The sequence below is a fragment of the Microtus oregoni genome, unplaced genomic scaffold, assembly GCF_018167655.1.
Source record: "Microtus oregoni isolate MIOR12 unplaced genomic scaffold, Mior012 000036F_ref0000092, whole genome shotgun sequence".
NCBI lineage: Eukaryota > Metazoa > Chordata > Mammalia > Rodentia > Cricetidae > Microtus > Microtus oregoni.
The window spans coordinates 22,863,519-22,889,217 of record NW_024543095.1 but is presented as its reverse complement, the minus strand read 5'-3'; the positions used below and the strand labels follow the sequence as shown (position 1 = coordinate 22,889,217).

At 38.9% G+C, this 25,699-nt stretch overlaps 1 protein-coding gene and 1 long non-coding RNA gene across 3 annotated transcripts in view; one reads left to right on the top strand and one right to left on the bottom strand.

Annotated features, from left to right (window-relative positions):
* Positions 1-19,948, bottom strand: part of Nipbl (NIPBL cohesin loading factor) — a 158,828-nt gene extending 138,880 nt beyond the window's left edge. For both annotated transcript variants that reach the window (XM_041631035.1, XM_041631036.1), the window contains exon 1: positions 19,818-19,948. The gene's annotated coding sequence lies outside the window, so the exon portion shown is untranslated. The remainder of the gene's footprint in view (positions 1-19,817) is intronic.
* LOC121432876 overlaps positions 19,306-25,699 on the top strand; it is a 29,065-nt gene continuing 22,671 nt past the window's right edge. The window contains exons 1-2 of the long non-coding RNA XR_005972245.1: positions 19,306-19,866; positions 20,012-21,939. This is a non-coding gene — a long non-coding RNA (uncharacterized LOC121432876). The remainder of the gene's footprint in view (positions 19,867-20,011; positions 21,940-25,699) is intronic.

Below are 25,699 nucleotides of genomic sequence, written 5' to 3'. Positions count from 1 at the left end.
GGGCAAAGTCAGATAACAAGAAGTACCAGGAAGGCTGGTGAGATGGCTCAGTAGGTAAAGGCAATTGCAGTCAAGCCTGATTGATGACCTGAGTTTGATTCCTGGAACCCACATGATAAAAAGACAGGATTAACTCCTGCAAGCTGTTTTCTATGGCACTGCCTCCCTCTATCACACACAAAATGACTAAATGTAAAAAAAGAAAAAAAAATTTAAGTGCCAGCAAAAATGTAAGGAAATTAGAATCCTAACAGAAATGTTTTTAAAACGGTACAATACTGAAAAACAGCCTGATAGTTTCTCAAAGCACTAAACTCTTTTTATTGTTATTGTACAATCTAAAAACTTTACTTCTATATATGTACCCAGGAAAACTGAGGTGTACATATACAAATATATTCATAAATGTGTACATGAATTTCATACCAAATTATTTATATTATCCAGAAAGCAAAAAATGAAACAAATGTTCATTTTGTCTAAGTACAATCTCTAAGTAAAATGTGGCATATCTATACTATACAATACTATTAAGTCACAAAAAGGAATGAAACCTTGAGGCAGGGGAGATGGCTCAGTGGGAAGAGTACTTGCAAGCATGAACTGGAGTTCAAATCCATGGCACTAATGTGAAAATCTGGGTTCTATCAGGGACAAAAGCCGGAGGACTGCTGACTACAAGCCAACCTAGCTCCAAGTTCCATGAGAGATCCTGTCTCAAGAGAATACGTCAGAGTGATGGAGCGGGACACTCAATATTCTTCTCTGGCCTATGCATGAGAGTAAGGGCATAGGCACCCAGACCCACAGTCATATACATATACACAATCATACAAATAAAGAGGAATGCAGCCCTGACATTCTGTAATACAGATGATAAAATAAAAGAAGCCAGACTGAAAGGCCACTTGTACTTCCAATTATGAACAACAGAGGTAGATTTGGGGGTTGCCAAGGATTGGGACAAGGAGAAATCAGGATGACTGCTAATGGACATACAATTTCTTTGGGGGTGCTGAAAATGCTCTGGAACTAGAATCATGATGGGTGCCCTGCTTGTGAATACATTCTTCTCCCTAATCTGTGGTTTCATTTCCCTCAGTTTTGGTAACACGTGGTCAATTGAAATGATTAAATGGACAAGTGTACAATAATTCATATGCTTTAAATTCTAAGTGTATTCTAAGTGTACCATCCTACTCTGTCTTACTATCCCACCAGGAATATAAGCCATTCTTCTGTCCCATGTATCCATGCTGTATACACTACATTCTAAATGACAACATTAGTTACTTAGAAGCTGTCTTAGTTATCAGATCAACTATGAGATAACTCAGTTTGTTTGTGTTCAAATTAACATTTTACTCAACAATGGCCTCAAAACACAAGACTAAAGATGCTAACAATTTAGGCACACAAAAAAGACACCATATTAGAGCTTCTTTTAACAAACAGCTCTTATGACAGGTGGTGCTGGTAGACACCTTAAATCCCAGCACTTGGGAGGCAGAGGCAGACATTCTGAGGCCAGCCTGGTGTAGAGAGTGAGTTCCAGAGTTCCAGGACAGCCAGGGCTGGACAGAGAAACCCTGTCTTGAAAAACAAAACAAACAAACTCACCAACCCCCTCAAAACAAAACAAAAATCACACACACACACCCCAAAAAAGGGAAGGAAGGAAGAGAGAGCTCTTAGGTAGGTGTGGTGGTGCACACCTTTAATCCTAGCTTTCAGGAAGAAAAAAAAGAAAACTTTATCATCACAAGAGTGAAATAGAATAATATTTTGAAAGAGACCACATTTGCATAACCTTTATCACAGGTGGTTATAATGGTTTATCGTGCTTCATTTAGAAACTGAGCATTATCACATATGGGCTATAGAATTTAGTACTATCTATGGTTTTAGACTGGGGTTCTTGAAGTACACACACTTGCTAGGAGTCTGATTCAGATAAAATGCTTTTACCAAGAACTACAGCCCTCATACACTATACTGAGAAGGCAAGACAAATAAGATGACAATGATATAAAATTAATCTTACCTTGATGTATGATTTTTTTCTTAAAAAAAAAATGAGACTGGTTGGGAAACATGCATGCAGTATAAGCATGAGGACCTGAGTTCAACTCCCAAAATCCATGTAAAAACCAGTTGTGATAGATGTTACAATGTAGCCCAAAACTGAGATGGAGAGGCAGAAATGGGTGGATCCCAAAAGCTTGGCTAGCCAATCTAGCCAAAATGGGTGTGTGCCTAGGTTTGATTAGAGACACTGACTTAAGACCCTGACTCAAAAAATAAGGTGGAAAGAAATAGAAGATACCCAACGTCAATCTCTTGCCTTCACATGTACACAACATCCATACACCACTGTCAACCAAAAGTGAGAAGTCAACACACAATTTATTTAATTAGGGGACAAAAAGATCACACGAGTTGGGATAGAAGGAAAAGGAGAAAGTATTGTGTTGGTGGAGGGGAGGGGAGTAGATGACTATGATATGTCACCTTTCCTAGTAATGAATAAATAAACCCATAAAGTCAGGATAGGAAGAAGGAAGGACTTGGGTAAATGGGGAAAACAGGATGTAAATATTTTAATTAAAAATCATAAGGCACAAACTTAAAAAATGAATTATCAAGTATAGTACATTTCTGAGATTACTGAAAATACATATGTGAGAATACAGAACCACCTTGGGAGACACAGTTGTATTAGACACGAGTTAAAAATTAAACCTTATAGAAGTAGTTGTTACTTGGGAATACTCCATCTATAATAGCTAAGCTATGTTGTAAAGAGTACTTACACATTACTAGAGTAACTTAAGTTGATTTACTTACTTAGTTTTGTTTTAAGATAGAGCCTCACTGTTTAGCCTCAGTTGGCCTAGAACTCACTTTATTGACTAGGATGGTCTTGAACTCTCAAGAGATCTGCCTGCCTCTGTCTCCAGAGTACAGGGATCAAAGCACATGGCATTGTGCATGGAAAACTTAATCAATTCTCATCAAATACGTTTCTAATAATCCATTAAAGTGTCATGAATTAGCAATCTGTTTTAAAGTAACATTCAGAAAGTTTGCTGCCAACTGAACAAAAGAACAAATACTTGCTAAGAAATTAGTCCATGTATAAGACATGCTTCTATGCACTCAGGGTACTTTTGCACAGAGTATACCTATTATGAGATATACCTGAATATTTAGAATATTCTTTTAAAATATAAGATACTTTAAGAACATATCAATCAGTTCCAGTTCTTAAAATTCTATTCTGCACACACCTGCTTGTTTTAACATTGTTATTTTTCTTCACAAGTTTCCCCCCAATTGCGCTTATTCCTGCTACCCTAATTCCTCCCTCAATCATATGACCTAAGTCTATCAAGCAATTCCCTCTCCATTTTTCAAAAATAAACACACCTCTCCCTTCTATCACTAGCTTCTCACATGATTCCTTTCCCTTTCATACTTCTCAGGTGAGTTTTATAAAATCAAATAAGGTGCCACGTGAGGCTGGAGAGATGGCTCAATTGTTAGGAACACTTGCAGCTCTGCAGAGGTCCTATGTTCAGTTCCCAGCACCTATATTAGATGGCACACAACAGTTCCAGGGATCTGACACTCTCTTCTGGCCTCTGCAGGCACCTGTACACATATGGTCCATATTCAGACAAGCAGGTACATGCACATACATATAAATAAAAATGCATTTAAAAACATTAAAGGAGCCATGTTAAAACCAGGTTAAAATCAACTCAATTATTTCCAATGAATCAGTTTGATTGTTTTATAATTATTCCTGTATTTAACACTTTTGAAAACCTACTGGCATTTTAATTATAATCATAAAAATAATTCCCTTGTAGTGGTTTGAATAAGAATGGCCTCCAAAGGCTCCTATATATGAATGCTTGCTTAGTCATTAGGAAGTGGCGCTATTTGAGAAGGATTATAATGTGTGGCCTTGTTGGAGTAGATGTGCCCGTGCTGGAGGAAGAGGGTCACTTGAGGTTTCAAAAGCCCATGTCAGACCCTGTCTCTCTCTGCCTACAAATCAGGATATAGCTCTCAGCTACTGCTCCAGCATCTGCTTGCTGCCATGCTCCCCACTATGATGGTAATGAACTTAGTCTCTGAAACTGTAGGCAAGTCTCCAATTAAATGCTTTCTTTTGTCTTATGGTGTATCTTCACAGAAATAGAAAAGTGATTAAGACACTCCTTATGAAAAGTAGCAGTTTTCACTATAGTATCTCATTATATGTATGATTTAGTGAAAATTGAACGGCCAGTTTTGAGATTATGCTAAGTAAACAAATGATGTGGGAGTGTCATATATCAATCTGTTGATTTCATTGGTTAAGCAATAAAGAAACTGCTTTGGCCCTCATAGGTTAAAACATAGGTGGGTGGAGTAAACAGAACAGAATGCAGGGAGAAAGAAGCTGAGTCAGAGAGTCGCCATGATTCTCCCATTCCAGACAGACAGAGGTTAAGATCATTCCTGGTAAGCCAGCTGGTGGGCTACAGCAGATTATTAGAAATGGGCTAGTCCAGGTGCGAGAGCTAGCCTAGAAGAGGCCAGATAGAAATGGGCCAAGCGGTATTTAAAAGAATACGGTTTCTGTGTAATTATTTCGAGTAAAGTTAGCCGTGGGGGCAGCCGGGTGCCAGGGACGCAGCCCCGCCGCTCCTTATTCCAACAAACAAATATACCAGGGATACCCTAAAAGTGTGCTACCATGCTAAATGCATGGCAATACAGTCAATACACTGGAAAATTAAGCATTAGGAATATATGATACTATTATCTTTTTATAATTTAAACCATACTGGATAAAAAAATAGAAATGCAAGTACAGCCTACCATATGCTTTTAAAATTATATGAAGACTGGAAAGATCTTCCAGGTCAGCATAAAAATTAATTTTCAAATAGTCATTCATATCCACATTTGGTCAAGCCATTAAATTTTTCAAAATACATTCCCTCCAGAATATGTAAAGTGATACATACTTTGATAAACTACATTTTTTATTCACAGACAGTCAAAACTGATTGAACTTACATCTCAAACTCCAAGGTCCACATGTATGAAACTTGGAAATTAAGAAGGCATATTAACTGCTTTTATTCTCCATTACCCACTCTTCCTACACATGATCACTGAATGACTTAATACCTGTTAAGAGCTTTCTTCTCTACATTCTCAGAATCTTAACTGAACACTCATCATTCTCATTAGCCTCCATGACATCCTTTCTTCTCACTACTAATCAAGATTTAAAGAATAAAAACTGTAACTGGTGACCTAATAACTTCCCAATCCCTGTTACCTTAAATGCAAAACACACTATTCATAGAAATACATGTGTATGTGTGTGGGGAGCGCCTCACCCAGGCAGACACAAGTGGGGGGCTGAGGTTCCTCTATCAGGCTCCACCTTTTCTTTGAGGCAGGTTTCTCATTAAACCTGGAGCTTGTTGATTCAGCTAAACCGGTTGGTCAGTGAGCTGCCAGGGTCAGGATCCACCTGTTCCTACCCTCAGTGATGAGGTAATAGGTGCACACCATTGTTACTAACTTTTAAGTCTATGTGGAGAATGTGAACTTAGCAGTAAGCACTTTACCCAGGTCATACACGTTTCTCCACAATCTGCGTCCTGCCCTTTTGGTGGCTTTACATCTTTCTGTCACCACTTTTCCAAGCCTTTGTCATCCATGGTTTCCAAAACCTAACTATTGCTCCAGGCTCACAAGTGTGACTAAAGCTTACGGATTACATGCCATCTCTCCTGGAAAGGCTCTCCTGACTGACTTCCTATGACACTAACAGTCTCTCCCTCCCTCCCCCGCCCCATGTTCCTACTGTACTTTCTCTGTTCATCTTTATCACGGCGCCACAGCAGCTACACAAAGATCATTGCCCATCTATCTATAAGCCTTATTAGACTCGAAGATCTTGGAGGGTAGGGTGAAGGCCTTTGGCTCACTATTTCCAATGCCTGCAGTTTCTGAGTTGATAAAAGAAAACACACCTAATATTTGATGACCAGAAGAATAAAAACTAGATCAGAGTCATGCACATATCACACTAAAGGTTCTGTACTTCAAAAATTAAGACCAAGTAACATGGCTTGGTAAGATCACCAAGTCTGGCCACCTAAATTAAAGATCTGGGACCCACAGACTGAGAGAATGAACTCCTATGAGTTGGTCACACATACACGCCATAGTAAATGTTCCCAAACACATACATGTCCATGTATGCACTAAATAAAGGTATAATTTTGAAATTAAAAATAAAAATACTAAGTAATAGGTCTTATCTAGAAATTGATTTTTGTGTCCATTATATTACAATTCTGAATTTAGGCAAATAAAAGATTATCCCTTAAAAATCAACTACATTCTTACCAATTAGCACTTTTATTTTTGAATCTAACTCTTTCAATTTGTCTTGCTTTACTAGTCCACTGACTCCTCAGGCCTGTGACAACTTTCAGAAGACATGAGCTTGGCTTAGTAACTGGCACATGTGCTGCTCGGCCAGTAACTAGGACAGATCTTACACAAATTTCACTGCATATCTCCAAATGATGCATATGGTTTGAAAAGCCACAAATTTTACAATCAAAAAATTTAATACTGAAAACAGACACAATATTGGGGGGAGATAAAAGTTTAAGTGACCTAAAAATAATCTTAATAGAATCAGAGCATTCTTCATGAACAATAAAACTATTTTTCTTAATAAATCAAGACACCAAGGAAAATAGATTATGGCAGGGCAAACTATTTATTGGAACTACATATAAAGAGCCATAAAATGTTCAAACCTCTTAACTTTGTGTTCACCGGATTCTACCCTATAATGAAGAAAAAAGCCTGAAAATGGGACTCACCCCAATCCCAAATTGTACAGATAAAGATGTTCTCTGCCTCAACATTTATAAAGAAAAAAGTAAAAGCAAATAAAATATCCAATAGTAGAATGAAAAGTTATGGCTTACTTATAACAAATTAATAGGCAACATCTGAAATACTATGTATGAATAAAACATAAAAACTAAGAAAGTAAGATATGTTCTTAAAAAGCAATGTATGTATGTATCTTTATACTACATAAATATATGTTACGTGTCCTATTATTAAAATAATTTACTAGGAAAATAAAATTTTAATCTCTAAAGTTCCCTTTTTTTTCAAAATAGCATAAGGAATTCTCAAATTTCTTCTAAAATGAAAAGCCAAACACCTTGAGAAATTGTCAACGTTAATATTTTTGAAAAAGTTACAATTCAGCAGCAAATTTATAATTGAGCCTCATCTGACATACCAGAACACTATACACAGTCCTGGCTTGTAACAAAACTCAGGGAAGGGAGAGTTTCTGAACTACTACAAATATTTTTTTTCTTTTCTTTTTTCTTTCTTTCTTTCTTTTTTTTTTTTTTTTGAGACAGGGTTTCTCTGTGGTTTTGGAGCCTATACTGGAACTAGCTCTTGTAGACCAGGCTGGTCTCGAACTCACAAGATCCGCCTGCCGAGTGCTGGGATTAAAGGCGTGCGCCACCACCGCCCGGCTGAACTACTACAAATATTTTATTAAAAACATGAAAATACCTTTAGATTAAAAATATCAAGTTCATTTAAAGCATATGATTACTATAGGTAAGAACACAATCAGTTAGCACAGTAGAGATCCAGGCACTGAAGTTCACCCTAGAGAAGTTTATTAGAATTGAGCCATTTGAAATTCCAGTTTTGGGACTACTACATCTGAAGACAGAGGGCAGTACAAGGAACACTGACAAACACTAAGAACCATGAATAATTAGGTAAAATTTAAAGCTATAAGAAATACTTCCTTTAACCACCAATACCTTCCAGTTCCTAATATGCACAGATGGATTATGTAGATCATTTAGGCTGAAGCCTATCAATTTGTCTTTTAAAAATGCATATTGGAATAAACCAATAAAAAATGGGATATATACCTAAATAGAGAATTCACAAAAAAATATAAATTGCTAATAAACACTTTAAAGTGTTGTATAACATTAGAGAAATTAAGCTAAAACTTACTTTAAGGTTACATCTCACCCCAGTCAGAATGGCCAGAATCAAGAAATAAATTTGTGAGTCATCAATATATAGGTAGTGTACAATAAATCTTGTGAACCAAGGTTGAAGGATTATCTTGGGAATAACAATATTTAAAGAGGTAGGCAGAGGACAAACTCGCACACGCACGCGTGTGTGTGTATCTGTGTACCTGCTTATGTATGTGTGTATACATGTGCATAGACATGCACAATGAAGCCAGAGTTTGAAGATGATGGTATCTTCTTCAGTAGCTTTCCACTTTACATTTGAGATAGGGTCTCTCACTAACCTTGAACTCACTGAGTTTACTGAGCTGGCTAGCCAGTGAGTTCCAGCCTTCCCAGTGTTGAAATTACAGACAAATGTGATTGGTCAAGGTTCTCAAGCTTGAACGACAAGCACTTTACTGAATGAGCCATCTTCTCAGTCCCAAGAACTCTTTAGCCACAGATTCCAAAAGTGTGTGGAGTAGGGGCATAAACCTACAATTTTATCAACCAGGGAGCCTGGAACAGGTGGATCTGAGCTCAAGATCAGCCTGAACTACACAGTCAGTCAGCCTCTGTCTGTCCGTCTGTCTGTATCTGTCTCTGTCTCTCATACACACACATGTCTAAAATTGGGAGGGCAGAAGCTAGAGACATGGCTCAGCAGCTAAGAGCACTTGCTGTTTTTGTAGAGGGTCTGAGTTTGGTTCCCAGCACTCACATTTGAAGACTCACAACTGCCTATAACTCCAGCTCCTCTTCTGGCCTCTGTGAAACCTGCACACACATGTATATATCCACAAATACACATAAACAGAAATCTTTTTTTTTCTTTAAATAGAGGAGAAAGACACACACACACACACACACACACACACACACACACAAAGGATTCCTAACCCCCCAAAAGGAACCTATTTCAAAACTAGAGTTGGGATGGAGAGGTCAAATAAAATAAGCAAAGAACAACTTGAATAACTTTTTCCATTATCTGCCTCCATTTTTCAGTAAACAACACCATTTCTCCAACTTTAGTCTTTACAGAAAGACTACAGATTTTCCTCACTGTCATATATGCTTTATTTTTATCATGCATTTAAACTTAAATAAAATGTAAACTATCAGTGTGGTGGGTAGTGCCTGTAAGTGCCTTGGGAAGTGAGGCAGGAGGATTGCTTCAGTTTGAGGTCAGCATGGGTTACATACTGAAGTCCAAGTCAGCCAGAACATCACAGTTAACTAACAACCCTGTCTCAAAACAAACCAATTTGTTTTGATGGCTAAACAAAGAGATGGCTCAGGGGTTAAGAGCACCAGCTGCTCTTGTAGAGGACCTGGGTTTGATTCCCAGTAGCCACATGGCAGCTCACAACTTCACATCACTTCAGTTATAGGATATCCAGTGTCCTCTTCGGGACTCTACTTGCACCAGGCATGCACCCAGTACACATACATGCAAGCAAACACTTACAAAATAAATACATAAATATGTCTTTTAAAAACAAACAAAACAGTAAATTCAGTTTTAGTTAATTACTACACCATCCCTAATTTCTTGTTCTAAAATCCACATGCTAAAAGTTTCAAATACATAACGTTAATTATTTCCCCTATGATGAGTAAGAGTAATGTCTACTTCACCTACTTGGTAAAGTATTTGATCTAACAGCATGTACTAATATATGCCATTTAATAATAATGCCAATTATACTAGATTCGAGGAGGTAATGGGTAAAAACCGCAAAAGTACAACATTTAATAATAAAGCCACTAAGCTCTGAGAAAACTACGCACAGTTTCAAGTATTAGTTTTTGATAATACTTTCATAAGAAAGCCATCAAAGAGTACATTAAACCTAACTTCAAAATTCACTCACCAATAAACTATTGATACACAGAAACATGAATGAATCCCAAAAGCCTTTTGCTAAGTGAAAGAAACAAGACATGTAATGTTTTATGTACCATATGATTCCATTTATATGGTATTCTAGAAAAGGTCAAAGCTATAAGAACAAAATCAGACATACTGCTAAGGACTGGGATAGAGTTAGGAAACTATACACAAAGGGACACACGGATACTTTTAAGAGAATAAAAATACTTTGCCCATGGTAGTAGTAGGTGACAAGATTTAATTAATGTTCCACCAAAACTCACTTAACTGAACTGGACCCAACAATGACTTTTATGGCATAAATTATCTCAGTAAATCTACCTTAATTTTTTAATGCAGCTATCAAATAACCATTTCAGTTGAGAAGCATTTTTATATGCAGTAATGCATTTCTCACCACAACCTAATATCATTACATATAATATCTGAGTTAGCAAAGAAAACTTTAAAAGTATGTTAAGATTAAAACAAAGTAATGAGATAACTACTTTCTTAAAATAAAACCTACTAAAGTACTTCCACTATGTAGTCCAAAGGACTAGAACCAAAGGGGGGGGGATGTTTCTTATACTACACAGTCCTGAGAGCTGAGAAAGGAATTCTATCATTTTTATTATGCAAGTTATATTATTCATGTAGTACTAGGGATGCATGTAAATAAAAAGTTCTTATCCCAGAGGCAAGAAGGCTCAAGTACATACCTGCAGTCAAGAAAACAGTATTTTGAAACTGACTAAAAAAACTTGCCATTGCTACTCACAGAAGAGGAAGTGAGCTCAGACTCAACAGCTCTGCACTCTGGAGCAGAGACGCCATGCTCCCCTCTCCCGGGCAGACGCGATAGCTCTCTGAGGCAGACAAGATCAAGCTCCGGCCCAGGATTCACGTAGGCTAGAATCTTCCCGGTAAGCGCACCTTGGTGCTACACACTTTATTAGAAATGGGCTAGTCCAGGTGTGAGAGTTAGCAGAGAAGAGGCTAGATATAATGGGCCAAGCAGTGTTTAAAAGAATACAGTGTCTGTGTAATTATTTCGAGGCATAAGCTAGCAGGCGGCTGGGGTGCTGGGGACGCAGCCCCGCCACTCAGATTACTACAGAAAAGCTGAACTCCATATACAAAGCCTATACCTAGATGATCAATTTCTTTAGTTGAAACTGGCAAACCATAATACTATCAGATAAAGGGCAAGTCAAAAATGTTTTCAAGCCGGGCGGTGGGGGCGCATGCTTTTAATCCCAGCACTTGGGAGGCAGAGGTAGGCGGATCTCTGTGAGTTTAAGGCCAGCCTGGCATACAAGAGCTAGTTCCAGGACCGGAACCAAAAAAGCTACAGAGAAACCCTGTCTCGAAAATTAAAAAAAAAAAAAAAAATGTTTTCAGTAGCTCCTTGCAGCTCCATAAGAAGTCAGTGAACTAAATACAGTGCTGTGAAGAATTTAGCAACAAAAAAGGTTTCTGTCTACACAGCAACCAAAATTGAATTCAAAGCCACATGCGGATGACAGCAGAGGATTTTCCTGCAGTGCTCACCTGTGTCATTGAGTCAATGCAGCACAAACTTTTTGCACTGTGCATGTCATCACACCACATTGTTCCAGAATAACATATTCTAAAAGCTGCAGTGTTTTGAGTACATATTAAGTATAGAAAAATAATGGTTTGACCATAAAAAACAAGACTTCTAATACTTTCAAACCATATTTCTCAGATTGTATGTACCAAATTAGTTTTTCTTTGGATTATATCTTAAAAATTACTATTTGAGTTGCTACCTTGAATTTTGTAACCAGTCATTATACAATTTTTGTCATTGAAAAAGGGACAAATTTCCAACAACTGACCCTATCCATACTTTTACCATTCTGTACTAATTATTTACGTAAGGTGGTGTTCTTGGTGTGTATGATTATCAAAATATTGATCAACTCTTTAAAAAGCTGAAGAGATTTGTGTGTGGTGATGTACTGCTTTAATAACAGCGCTCCAGAGGCAGAGGCAGACAGAGACAGGCAAAGCTCATTGAGTTTTAGGCCAGCCCGGTCTACATAATAAATCCCAGCTCAGCCAGAAATACATAGCAAGACTTTGTCTTTAGAATAAAAACAAAACAAAAAATACAAGTCTGAAGACATTACATCCTGTATATCAAATATTCAAGGAAGATTTAATCCCTTCTGTAAAAAAACAAGAATGATATACATCACTTTAGCATGCAAATTTGCTTTAGTCTTTAATGGGTAGGAAAATAGTATATATCCCAAAGAATTGTTTAAAAATAAATTTCGTTTTGTTTTGTTGTTATTTTTAAAGTTACTTATTTTCTGTGTGTAGGCATTTGCCTGCATTTATGTCTGTGCACCACATGTTTGCAGTGCCCACACAGGCCAAAAGAGGGTGTTAGACCACCTGGGACTAGTTACAGATGGTTGTTGGCTGCCATATAGGTGCTGGGAATCGAATCCAAGACCTCTAGAAGAGCAGCCAGTGTACTTCTGAACTGCTGAGCCATCTCTCCAGCCCCAATGTTTACAATTTATCATCAGTAAATATTTGATTTACATGCTTATATATCCCAGGGTTACATAATAATGTCTTGTGGAAAAAGTTTAAGAAGCCCAGCTTTAAAATTCTTAAAGGGTTTAAAGCAGCAGTGTGGGGTAACTTTGTGATATATTTCCTTGGTATGAATAATTTAAGGGCATTTTTTGTTTTGAAAATAACAAATACCATAAACATTTTTAAGATAAACCACGTCCTGACTTTTAGTACTGCTTTAGAAATAGTTACATTTAAAGTATCTGGAAGAATACATTTTTTTTTTTTAAGTAACAGTCACATACAAACAAGTATGTATTTCACCTGTTTAAGACAACATGATTCTTTGGAATGGAGAAAATAAATAACCTAAATATAGCAGTATCAAAAAGGAAATCAGGATTTCAAATTTTCTCACAGTTTTGGTATTTCTCAAAAGAAGTAAAAACAGATACATTTTTTAATAGATTAATTTCTGCATATTTCAAGTGCTTCCTTTCTGATAAAAGGCAACTATAAATAAAAAGGTAACTTTAAAATTTAATGTATCCATGTTAAATGATGCTTGATACAAGTTAGCAAAACATTCTTGGAAAAATTGATACTTATTATTTTCCTAGAGTAATTAAAAACTGCAACAAAGTCATGAAAATAAAATAGCTGACATTTTCAAGAGCTAGTCTACACATATTTTAATTATATGGTTTACATATTTAAAAATCAATACCCTATTTAAATACATATGTATATATACAAGTATGCATAATGGATAGTAAAAAAGTATTTTAAAGACTATTATCTAGTAACAAGTAAGCTATAGCTTATCAAAACTTAACTCTTCTCTTTTGAGGAGGCTAGAGATATAGTTCAGTGATAAGAGCACATGCTGAGTATGACAGGGCCCTGGATCAGAACCCAAACAGTACATACACAAATTATTTTGAGGCTTTCTTTATAAGTTATACAAGAAAAAAAATGCTTACTTTATAACCAAGCCCACTCTTTTCATTAAAAACTATAGTATACATTTTCAGGCTCGAGAGACGGCTCAGCGGTTAAGAGCACTACTTAGCTCTTCCACCAAACCCAGGTTCAAGTCCCAGCACCCATGTAACTAACAGCCTGCAACAGGCTGAAACTTCAATTTCAGGGGATGCAATACCTTCTTCTATGGAAACCAGAAATGCACATGATGCATAGACATGCACGCAGACAAAGCATCCATACACATAAACAACTGTAAACTTTGAAGAAGCAAGATGGAAGAAAGCAAGAAATAGAAGTGTTCTAGAATTAAAAATATTTGGCTTGGAATCTCCTTAAGGCTTGCCACTAGAACAAGTTTTTTAAACATGATAAGTTTGTTTCCATGTTTGTAAAACAAGAATACTACAGCTTCACTAAATAACTGGATAGTTTTAAAATGATACACAGTATCAGGAATGCTTTTTCTACTTTTCACACTTTATCCTGTGACCTTGAGCTAGGCACTTAGTCATCCTAGAAGTTAATTTTATAATATGTCAACTTCAGGGAACTGAGACAATGTAAAGATTCCAGAGGAGTTTTCTGGTACATGAAAACCATTCAATATTTCTACCAGGTGTGGTAGAGCAAACCTATGATCTCAGCACTTGTGGGAAGAGGCAAGAGGATCCAAGCCAGTCTGGTGTACACAGTACATTCTAGTCCAGCCAAGTGTACACAGTGAGACCCTGCCTCCTCTTCTCTTCCTCTGTCTGTCTCTCTGTCTGTCTGTCTCTCTCTCACACACACACCACCACCACCACCACCAACAACAACAACAACAAAAACAGAACAAAACCAAGTACCACAAATCAAAAGGTATAACACCTGACTGAAAAAGATTAATTTTATTTCCTTACTGTATTTAACTCAAATCCACCTCCTGAAAATAAAAAGTCATCATAATGATTTTTTTTAATAGCCTACTTCAGTGCTGGGTGTGGTGGTACACGCCTTTATTCTAGAACTGAAGAGGCAGAAGCAGGAAAATCAGCTTGCTCTATACAGGGAATCCCAGGCAGACTATATAGTGAAAACATTGTCTTGACAGGAAAGTGAAAAAAAAATTAAAAAGGACTAAAAATGGGGGAACATAAAAAGGAGAATTTGGTGTTTCAAATGCTTTGCTGAGTAGTAGAAAAAGGGTTCCCCATGGCTATACTGGTGCACACCTTAACCCCAGTACTCAAAGATAGAGGTAGGTGGATCTTTGAGAGCTTCCTAATGAGACTATGCTTATAACAAAGCAAGACAAACAAGGCAAAATTCCCACAAACTTAGGTAATGACAACAGCTTTGGAACAAGTACACAATTAAGTGGGCGATTTTGAAAGGATCGACATTGACAACCACATAAATGCTGTTTTTTTTTAAAAAAAAAAGTTAGTCATATTAATGTATAGATTTATCTTCTATACTACAGTTAGTTGGTCATTTACATTTTTAAGAATGAAGTAACTCTAATGCTATTTTTTCCCTTTCTGAAAATAGATACTATGACAATTCCAACCCAATATAAAAAAAAAAAACTTAAGTAAAAAATATACAGACCACTTAACAAAATTAAAAAGCTAGTTAAAGCCCTATTTCAAAAGTAGCATGTGTACAGGACACAAATTCCATTCCATCTATCTTCAACTATATAGCTTGTGAATGTTGAGTCAACTGAGAAATCAAAGAAATACAAGATTTTTACAAACTAAAGATGTAGAAGCTTAAACCTCAGAAAACAAATGTATGTCAAGGCAATTATTTGTAAACTATATAGCTATGGCAATCTCGTACAGGTTCCTAACTTCAGTTTCTTTAAGTTGTGAATAACTGCTTCTTCTTTACATACTTTTTAGAATTAAACAATATTATGGGGGACACACTTAACACAATTCCTGACAAATAATAGGCAATCAAAAATCTTATAGGAAAATTGTTAGTTGGCAATACTCTTGTTATTAAATAACCTTTCTAAATATCACTTTGGGCCTAAAAAGGATAATGCAATCTCATAAAACTCAACTCATTAAAATTAACCCTAGGTTTTTACCCCAAACAAAATTATACATATTACAAATATCTAAAATCACTTTTATTAATTAATTTCCTTAGAGAAAAAAGTCTAATCATACAAAATATGCTTTAAAATGGGAATGATGGCTTTAAGAAGAAAGAAATGGGTTTTTAAAGTGCGAAAATCAAGTAAACACTAAAACTCCACTATAGTCGTTTTTAAAAATAAACCCAAACAACTCAGGAAATGTTACATATTGTTTAAAATCCATAGTAGGTGCATAAGAAAATAAAACCAGCAGTTTAAACATACACACCAATGTATGGCAAAGTAGTATGTTCACACCAAAAAAATACAACCAGCAGGAAAAACAGATACCATCTCTTTTAAAATTAAAAAGGGGGGGAGGGATTATTTTGAACATGGATAATTCAAAAAAGTAAAAAAATGATGTAGTAGTGCCACTATGAAATATGTGACTCGAAGACCAGAGTGCAGACATGTTTTAGAGAAACATAATCTAATAAAAGATATTAATAGGAAATTCCTTTAACTCATTCATTGTGTGTGTGTATAAATCACTTGGTCTCCGTGTGAAGTTTTCTATTAAAAAATAATCACACCAGTCATTTTTCTCAGATGAACATAAGAATGTCTATAAATGAATTCAGGTCAGATTGAAAAATTCTAAAAACACAAAATATTATTACAAAAGATAACTATTGGAAATAGTATATTTTAAAATTATCTCTAAAGTTTTTAAGAGCATAAATCACCATCAAAACAAACTTAGTATGCTTAGAATATTAAAATAAGCATTTTCAAGCTTAATAATTAATTAGGCTTCTTTAAAAGTACCTAGTTAGTACCTTGATGAACAGAAACTACATTTCTCTCAAAGGAATTTACCTCCAGATCTCCCAATAACTCAACAGAAAAGTGAAATATAGTCTAAAATTTTAGAAGTATTTTCAAATTATGCTTTTCTTAATAAGCAAGAGAGATAAATAACACTATAAAAAACTCAAAGTTAGTCTTTACTTAATTTTGTTATGTCTTATTCTGAGAAAGTAAAAGTATAATAGGCTATGTCAAAATCTAATACAGACATGTCATATGTTTCTATGACAGTCTGATGACAGATCAGTATAAAAATTAAATAAGAAATTCATTTAGAAAGCCTTAAAAGTACACTTTTGAGTTCAGTAGTATGGCTGAAATAAAAAAGCTTTTGCACATCAATTGGTATAGCTCTGCTCATGTTTTAAAATCTTAGTAACAATCACTATGCAGAACCAAAACTTTTTACTACCATAGTAAAAATCTTCATTTTCATCCCTACTGAAAGCCTTAATCTTTCTTCAAATACACCACTCTTTTTTTTCTAAAATATAGGCAGCAGTAAAATAATTTTTAGCACAGGTTCAAAAGTACATTCAAATATCTTCAGTAAAAAAAATGGGATGAGTGACCTTACAAAGCACCCCAAACACACTTCTTAAAATGCTGAGAGTAATTATGTATTTAATTTCAACTTTGGTTTACTAGATTTTCATTATTTACATTAAAGTTGTTTTTCTTTCCAAGTTATATTGGTAACTGCATACTCAAAAATGGAAAGCCATGGAGTTGATGTTAGGATATTAGGAACACGCCTGTTCAATAAGAATATTTCTCCAAATACTGTAACCAGAATGATAAAATTACTGGAATGTTTGGTGGTTGTTATATTTTCACTGAATTAAACAGAGAAAGAGGAGCAAGAGATTTGTCATTGGTGAACATCTTAACCAATGCAGGTGACTTCCAATAGATTACCCATAATCCTTCATGAAACGTAAATTGTTATCTCCAACTAAATTACCCAGAATAGAAAGTTCAAGAATTAAATTTTCTCCCTTAAAAACAATCTATATCTGAGCCAAACAAAAGTATTTCCAAGTAACTTTAAAGAAGTGTTTACAAGCTCTAATGAAAGCATCACTAACTGAACATTACTTACAAATTACAAAAGATGTAGAACTGGAATAATAAGATGAGAAGAAGGGACTAGCTGTAATCTAACTGCAAAGATTTAAGAAAAAAATATGTCAATCACACTGATATCTAGTAGACTGATTCAAACATCTGCATAAGGCTCCTTGGAACTTATAAAACTAAATAAAGTTGCCCTGTTTATGAAAACTAAGCAAGAAGTACTCTTTTCCCCATTATCTTTCATGAAATAGGTTCATTTCTTGACACACCGTTCCTTTTTAATCAAAAGTTGAAAAGATAATCACAGGGCCTTTCAAAAATTTTTAATGACGCCTTTGCCCAACCCTTTACATGCCCCCGCCCCCAAACACCAAACCCTCTGCTTTCTCAAGCCGGGAAGTCTTCCTCATTTAGGCAGTCCCTCCTGGCACACCCCCTACCAGCACCCCCCTCACCCCCGTAGGCCAGAGGCCCCGTAGCAAACAGAGTCGAACAGGAGCAGGCAGCACAAAGACAGGAATGGGAGATTAGTGGGAGGGAGGGAGGCCGGGATTGGGGCTCAGCAGGAGCTTCAGGCTTTTTAAAATTCAAACTGCTCCCCGACCAATACAAATCACGGACACGCTACTGACTACTACACGGATTTATAGCATTAAAAACATGCCTAGTACGTGACAGCTATATTAACTTCACTCTTTTTAACGTGTATCCATACGTTTGCAGGAAGTGGGGAACAATTTTTTAAAGCAGAATGTTAAACTCAAAAGTAACCAGCAGAAAAGTTACTTATTCCATCAAAAGAGATAAAAACTTAAGACACAAAACACTTAAAACAAAATTTAACCATTACTATTACAACAAGAGATGTTACCGAAGTGCTGCTTCCTTTTAACGAATGAGTTTTCCTTCAGCGAGTAAGAAACAAAATAGCAAAAGGGACATTTCTTTTTCTGTGCAATCTGTAAAGCCTGACGATTAAAAAAAAAAAAGGTATTTCCATCTCACGCCAACTTCCATTACCGAAGCTGCCACAAACAAGCGCCCAACATTTGCCTTCCTCGTGAACTAGAGCTTGTTAAGGTACAGAACTGGTATTTGTCTCCAGCATTTACAGATACATTTGACCTATTAAAATGACACCTCGCTCATTACACAGTCAAACATCATGGTACAAACAGCCAATGACAATCCTGGGACCTCATGAAGATCTGCCCTGACAAGAAAGGATGGCCCCTTCTACTTGTGTGTGTTTTAAAACCTCCCAAAGAACTGAAGAGTAACTTAACTTCTATCCTTTGAAAGGAAATAGGTTTCATCCTTATCTCGGCCTAAGCTCAGAACGTTTCCAATTCTTTGTAAGCCTGCACACGCTTAGGCTAGGAAGTACCTGGGGGTTTCATGTACAGTCATGTAAAATTATCCTTACATAACACACACAAATCCAAAGTGGCAGAGTATACCTGTCAAGTACTTTACACTTAGCTCTGAATATAAAGTCCATGTGCAACACACACTGTCAAACAACAGAAAAGCTCCCGGGCGAGGAGGTGCCGCGTCTACTACGCTATGGCTTTTTCTATATTAAATATACATGCGGACGGTTTGAGCCTTCTACAAAGAAAACGAGGCTTTATTAACTTTCCAACCTCCAAACAAGTTTGGCAGAGCATTCCCACCGGAGCCGGGTCTGAGTATTTACGTTTGTTTCACTAACTGAAACTACTTCCTCCCTTCATGGGGTCACAGGGGGAAGAAGGGGGGTTGTTTGTTTCACTGGGACGTTCCCCACTCCAGGACCGGGAAAGTTGTAAATATGGGGACGATCGGGGCACATTGGCCGATAGTTGTATTGTTTCCGCCTCCTCACTAGCTCCGGCTCCTCTCCCGGGCGAGGCCTGTCACCGACCAGCCGTCGCTCCGCTCAGCCCGGAGCTCTCCTAATCCCCGAGCTCAAGTAGATTCCGCTGGCCCGCGGCCTGCACTCTCCGCCGGGCCTACGCCTCCCCGGCCGCCCGGCAGGAGCCCCCGTTTCCCCGTCACCCAAGCCGGCCGGGCGAGAGGGGGGAACCAACCCGCCGCCACCCAGGGTGCCCGCCGCCGGGAGAAGGAGCGAACTCTCGACTCGCCCCGTGGAAGAGACCTGGGGCCGCTGAGGAAACGGCGGGGAGGGGAAGAGAGGAGGAGAAACGCTGAGGACCTGGCGCCGGCGCCTCCGCCGCCGCCGCCACTGCCGCCGGAGCCGCCGCCGAAATAAAGAGCAGGAATTTACCTGGGCGAATCGGCGTCTGAATCCGAGCGGAGGCCGAGGCCGCTGTGGCGTGAGACTATAATCCGGGCCGGGAGGGGGGGTGGCTACGGCTCCTCTTCCGTCTCCTCAGTGCAGGGAACATGTAGAGCCGGGGGGAGACCAGCCGAGAAGACAAATCGCTGCTTCTTCTTCCTCCTCCTCCTTCTCCCACATAGAAACACTCACAAACACCCGAGCAGGGGCCCGAGCTACCGGGGGGGCATCGCCGCGGGCCCGGGAACCAATCCTCCTGTCGGCGGGGGCGTCCCTCCCTGCGGCTGGCTGGTGTCGGGTGAGTCGGTACCGACGGAGGGAGGGGGGGGGAGGGCAGGCGGGGGGGAAGGAGCCCTGTGTGTGTGTCTCTCTCTCTCGTTCCGTCTCTCCCTCTCAGAACAAAATGCCGACCGGAAGTGCAGCTGCAGGAATGACTCCCTCCGCCGGCGCCAAACACTAACAACCACCCCCTCTTCCCCACTCCACTTCCGCCACCGCCGCCGCCGCCGCAGCCGCCGTCGCCGCCAGTCGGGCTCGCAGCTCGGCCTCAGAGGAATCGGTTCCCGCGGACCCGGGGCCTCGGCGACGGTGACGGCGGCGTTTCTTCTCGGCGTCCTTGTCCCGCCCTGGACGGCCGCCGCCTGTGGTGTCGCTCCTGCCGGGCGGCGTAGCCTGGGGGCCCGGCTCTCCCCGGCTTGAGCGCTCCTGAAGGCGACAGCAGCCGGGCGCTGGGCCGGTGCGGTGGCCGAGCAGCCGGGGCGCGCGCGCTCGTCTCGAGCGCTCCGGGCCTCACAGGCCGCGGACGGCGGCTAGCGGAGGTCGCCCTGCGCACCCTGCCTCGGCGGCCATCAGCCCCTGGGAAGCCGAGCTCGGGCGGCCGGCCGGCCGGTGGATGCCGACGGTGCGCCTTGTAAACGGTGTCCCCGCAGCCGTGATGGATGGATCGCACGCCTCCCGTCCTTGGAGCGGCAGGACTCTATCCGTCTGTGTTATTTCTGCGGAGGACACAATGCTCGGAGGGGAAGGCTCCCAGCCTGGCTGAGTTTGGAATCGTGATCGTGATGCATTAATTTCTGGAAATACACGGGCGCTGATGGATTTGCTTTTTTTTTTCTCTCTCTCTTTTTGACCGTGGTTTGATTCATCCCTGATAGTCGGGCTAAGGCCTGTAGGCGACGCTGTGCGAGCAAGGAGCCGGGCGCTCCGGCGCGGCGGTCTCGGTGTGGGTGGAGCCGAGGCCGTCCGGACGCGGGGCACCGGAACCCGGGGACCGGCGCACTTCAGACGACGTTTTCCTCTTTATGTTTGAAACTCAGGCACTGGACAAGGCTGGAGTACAAAATGTGAATAGACATACAGTACCGGGCCTGTCTGTATTGTCTTATTGTAAGACAAGAGGGAATTCCATCGCTACACAGCTTTCTCTATTTTTTTCTTTTTTGTAAAAGGGGGCTGTTCTTCAGGTAAAAAGTGCCAGTAGGTAAGCGGATTCTACTCAGGAGGAAACATACTATTTTTTTTAAATGAATTAAGTTGTCAACTTCAAATTTTATTCGTATGTGTACAGATGTGCTAGAAGGATGTGGGGCAGCTCACCTACAGGTTTTTCTGTTTTTTAGAAGTCGATGGGGGCGAGGTATTAAGATTTTGTCTTTACTGCCCTCCTGACCCTGTGGAGTAAGTCAGGGGCTAACGAGTCAAGCAAGGACCGGGGAAGAAAGGAACCCGATTGGCATCCTTGCAAATAAAACTATGTCTCGCCATGCTGCTGCTGTCTTTCCCCAGAGCGTCCGTTGAAGTTGTCTCCGTCTTCAGGGTTTCGCTCGGGTGCCACCTGGTGCCTCCACCGCTCCTGTTTACCTTCCAGGTTGGCGGCTTCCTTCTCATTCTGTCATCCGGGCTTTCAGCCTTGCCTTACTCTTTGCCCAGTAGCCCGGCAGCTTGAGGAGATGAAGTTTAGCTTTCCTTCGCTGGTGTTATGTATGCATCGCTCTGTGGATGCCTCTGGCACCCTCCTCCCTTATTTCTCAACTCTACCCTTTAATACGAGCTTATATATACCTAAAAGAGCAGATGGTGAAAACAAGAAAAAAATGTAGACGGAACGGAGGTAAGTTTATTAGAGGTCAGGAAAAGATCTCTTCTGGACATTCGAAAGCTCATAAAGGTGATGATTGCTTTTAAGTTTCTCTAGATGTTATGATAGATGATATGACAGAGGCCAATGCACTTGTTGATCAAATGACCTTTTCTATAGTGAGCTGATTCACTGTGCTCTCGTGAGTCACAAAACTTCATTCTTAATCCTGTCTGCCCTCCTTCTTGCAAAATACACGCCGTTGTGACTAAACCGAAGTCTCAGAATTTGGTGGGCTCAGCTAAAATAAAACACAGCACTACTAGGAAAGCTCATTGAGCAAGTATTTATTGGTCACACAATGTGCGGCGCTGTGATTCAAAAGGTGTATGTTTCAAAGGCTGCCAGGCCCTGTATAAAGGACCACATATGGCTGCTTTGGGACTCTTAATTATGCTGCTGTCAAGAAAAGCGAAAGCCAGAGGAGTTGACTTGTAAGTTTGCAAAAGATTCTGTGAGAGATGAGGGCAAGCTTCGTGTCGGTATTTTATTCACCGCTGAGGTTGGTGTTGATTTACCTTTGCTTACCTTATTGTAGCACTTGAGATACCAACTGAAAATGATTTTGAAAACTATAAAGGTAGGAAATTTGATTTCCTAGTAGCAGGAAAAGTAGGTCTTATAACTTCACTATAGCAGTAAACTGGAGCTGTATAGAAAAGGCTTTAGTTATATTTTAAATTTCTTTATTTCATTTACAGATTTCTTGGACAAGAATACAGTTTTAATAACTATTTTACACCCATTAGCTTAAATTATTAAATATTATTTAGTTACAGTCAACAGTCTGCTTGATATTAATTTTGAGAACAGATTTAAGTAACTTACAAATGGCTTAGAATACTTTTCACTCAGTTTCAAAGTTCGTTTTCCTTATGGAAGCATAATTATCTTCCTGTATACTTTCTTAAATGTTACTGGTGAGCTATTAATTTTGCATGCCTCAGTAAAGACAGTTGATAGGCTGTTTAGTACAAAGTCTTGGCATGGTTGCAGCATTTAATCCAAACTTCAATTTAAAAAACATAATTTGGTGTGTGCATGTTAATTTGTCAGGGTGTATATGTGTGGAAGCCAGAGGTGAATTAAGGTGTCATTCCCCAGAAGCTGCCAACTTTTTTTAAGAGACGGTTTCTCCTGGGATTTGGGAATCTGATTAGGTAAACTAGCTATTTGAAAGTCCCAGGGATCCACCTGTCTTAGCAGACATGTGTGCACCACCATGTCCAGCATGCAGGGACCCAAATCAGGTCTTCGGATTTCTATTTTACCAACTGAGCAATCTCCCCACACCCAAAATTAATAACTTTAATTTATTCCCTCAAACATATTGAAGATTTATTAGGTGCTAATTAGCTCTTTTCTAGGCACCTCATATAAAATAGTGAATGAAAGCAGACAAGGGCTCACTTTCTTTGAAGGTTTTTCCTATCCCAGAATTAAATAATTTTAGCACTTAAGAGTATTTCCTCGCGGAATCAATTAGTATTTTGCTTTCCTAAATTTAAGATCTTTGTTGTTTTGAGTCAGGCACTCACTATGTAGTGCAGGCTGGCCTTGATTCTTCACCCTCCTGTCTCAGCTTGCCCACGCTGAGATGAATGGTACCCACCCCTACACAACGACTTCAAACTGAGCTCTTTCATAGTCTCAGTTACTCTGCTGGTGATGTTGTTTTCTCCTTGTTTGCTCAACACCTGTCTTCCTCAACACTGCTAGTATGTTTTGCTTCTAGATTTTTAACATATCTCTTAAGCCAGTTGATTTTTTGCACCTTGTATCAAGGAGGGAATTTCCTAACTCATTTGCTGGGAATGTTCATGTCTATTCCCATTTGTATTTTTGATCTGTGGATTACAAAGATATACAGTATTTTAGATGGACTTTTTAACTGTGATGTTATTGCCAGAAAATTGGCAAAGCTGATTAATTTATATTTTAGTGAATATTTATCTTAAAGATGGTTGGAATTTGCATTAAAGTAATAAGAATAAAAGATTTTTAAAAAATGATCTTGTCACTATTTATATCTGACAATAAACTTTATATATATATAATAGGAACACATTTCTAAGAGGGAGAGAACAGCAGATAAAAACAAACTGTGTATGTCTTGTGGATTATTTTATAATAGACTCAAAATTACTTCATATTTAGCATACTTAAATTACCTATAGATTGATTTAAACTTTGGTGAAGAGTTAAAGATGCTGATTTTGAGGGTAGAACTTAAAACTGTCAGATGACTTAACATAAATATATTACTATTTTAGCTTTTGTGGGTTTGTTAAAAGATTTTTATTTATGTGTTTGGTGGGGATATCCTCAGAAGTCAGAAGAGGGAGCTGTAGCCCTCAAGTTGGACTACAAGTTCTTGTGCACCTCTGGGGCCGGTGCCATGGTGCTAGGAACCAAGCAAGCCTCTGGAAGAAAAGGAGGCGCCCTTAGCCACTAAGCCATCTCTTTAGCCTCATTTCAGGTTTGTTTTTGTGTGTTTGTCTTTTGTTTTTGTCTTTTTGAGGCAGGGTCTCATTGTGTAGATCTAGCCGAGAACTCACTTTGTAGACAAGGATAGCCTCATACTCAGAGATCCACCTGCCGCTGCTTCTGCCTCTGCAGTGCTGGGATTAAAGGCGTGCACCATCACCTGACTCACAAGTTTTAAAATAAATATTTATCTTGTTTGTGTGTGTGCGTTTACTAGGTTACGTTTTCAAAATATATTCCTTACCGTGAGTTATAGCTGTAAGCAAAAGGAGCATGTTTTCTTTGTGTTTCTTTAGAACAAAGCAAAGTTCAGATTTTTGTTTATTTTCCCCCTAGAAAATGGAAAAAGGGAATGTTAGAATGTTGCCTATAAAATAGTAAACTTTAGAAGAGACACTAAATATTTTAAAGGAGATTTGATGCTCTTTCAAAAAGGTATCTTCAGGGTTAAGAGCAGGAAATAAAAATGTTGGTTTAAAATGTCAATCATAATTCAAACTGTACAGAAAAAGTGTTTTCCTGATGGGTCTATATCCGATGTACTTAGTAGATCAGGGACTATTGCTAATCTGTTTGGTGCATTTTGTAAGGTAACATTTAGTACATCAAAATAATAAATGTGGGACAAATGTAAGGTTTCTGTTCCTTCCTTAACTTCCTTCTCTTAACTTTTATACCCATGTTCGTAAGAAAACTAATTGCCATCTTTTGCAGAGTAATTATCATAAGAATAAATTGTGTTTCAAAGTTATAAAAACTGTCCCCATTCAAAAAAAAAGCCATTCAATAAGGTTTCTCTACTTAGTTAGCTTCGATTTCCTACCCAGTTTATCCTGTTTGTTGAAATAAATGTGCTTAAAATTGTGTATAGAATTTTAAAATGGGAAAGGTACAAGAATTGTGAACATAATTAAGAGAAGTGTGTAATGAAAATATGTGTGTGTAACCCAAAGAAGGTAAGAGGTTTTTAATAAAATGTCAACATCTCATTACACTTTCATCTTACTCTCTATGGAGTTCAGTATTTTACTGTGGTCGATTTAAGAGACTTAAAAAGCCCTGACTTTCACCATATCTGAGAGGCCAGCCGGCTACGTATCAAGAACCTGTTTCAAAAAACTAAACCTGCCGGGCGGTGGTGGCGCACGCCTTTAATCCCAGCACTCGGGAGGCAGAGGCAGGCGGATCTCTGTGAGTTCGAGACCAGCCTGGTCTACAGAGCTAGTTCCAGGACAGGCTCCAAAGC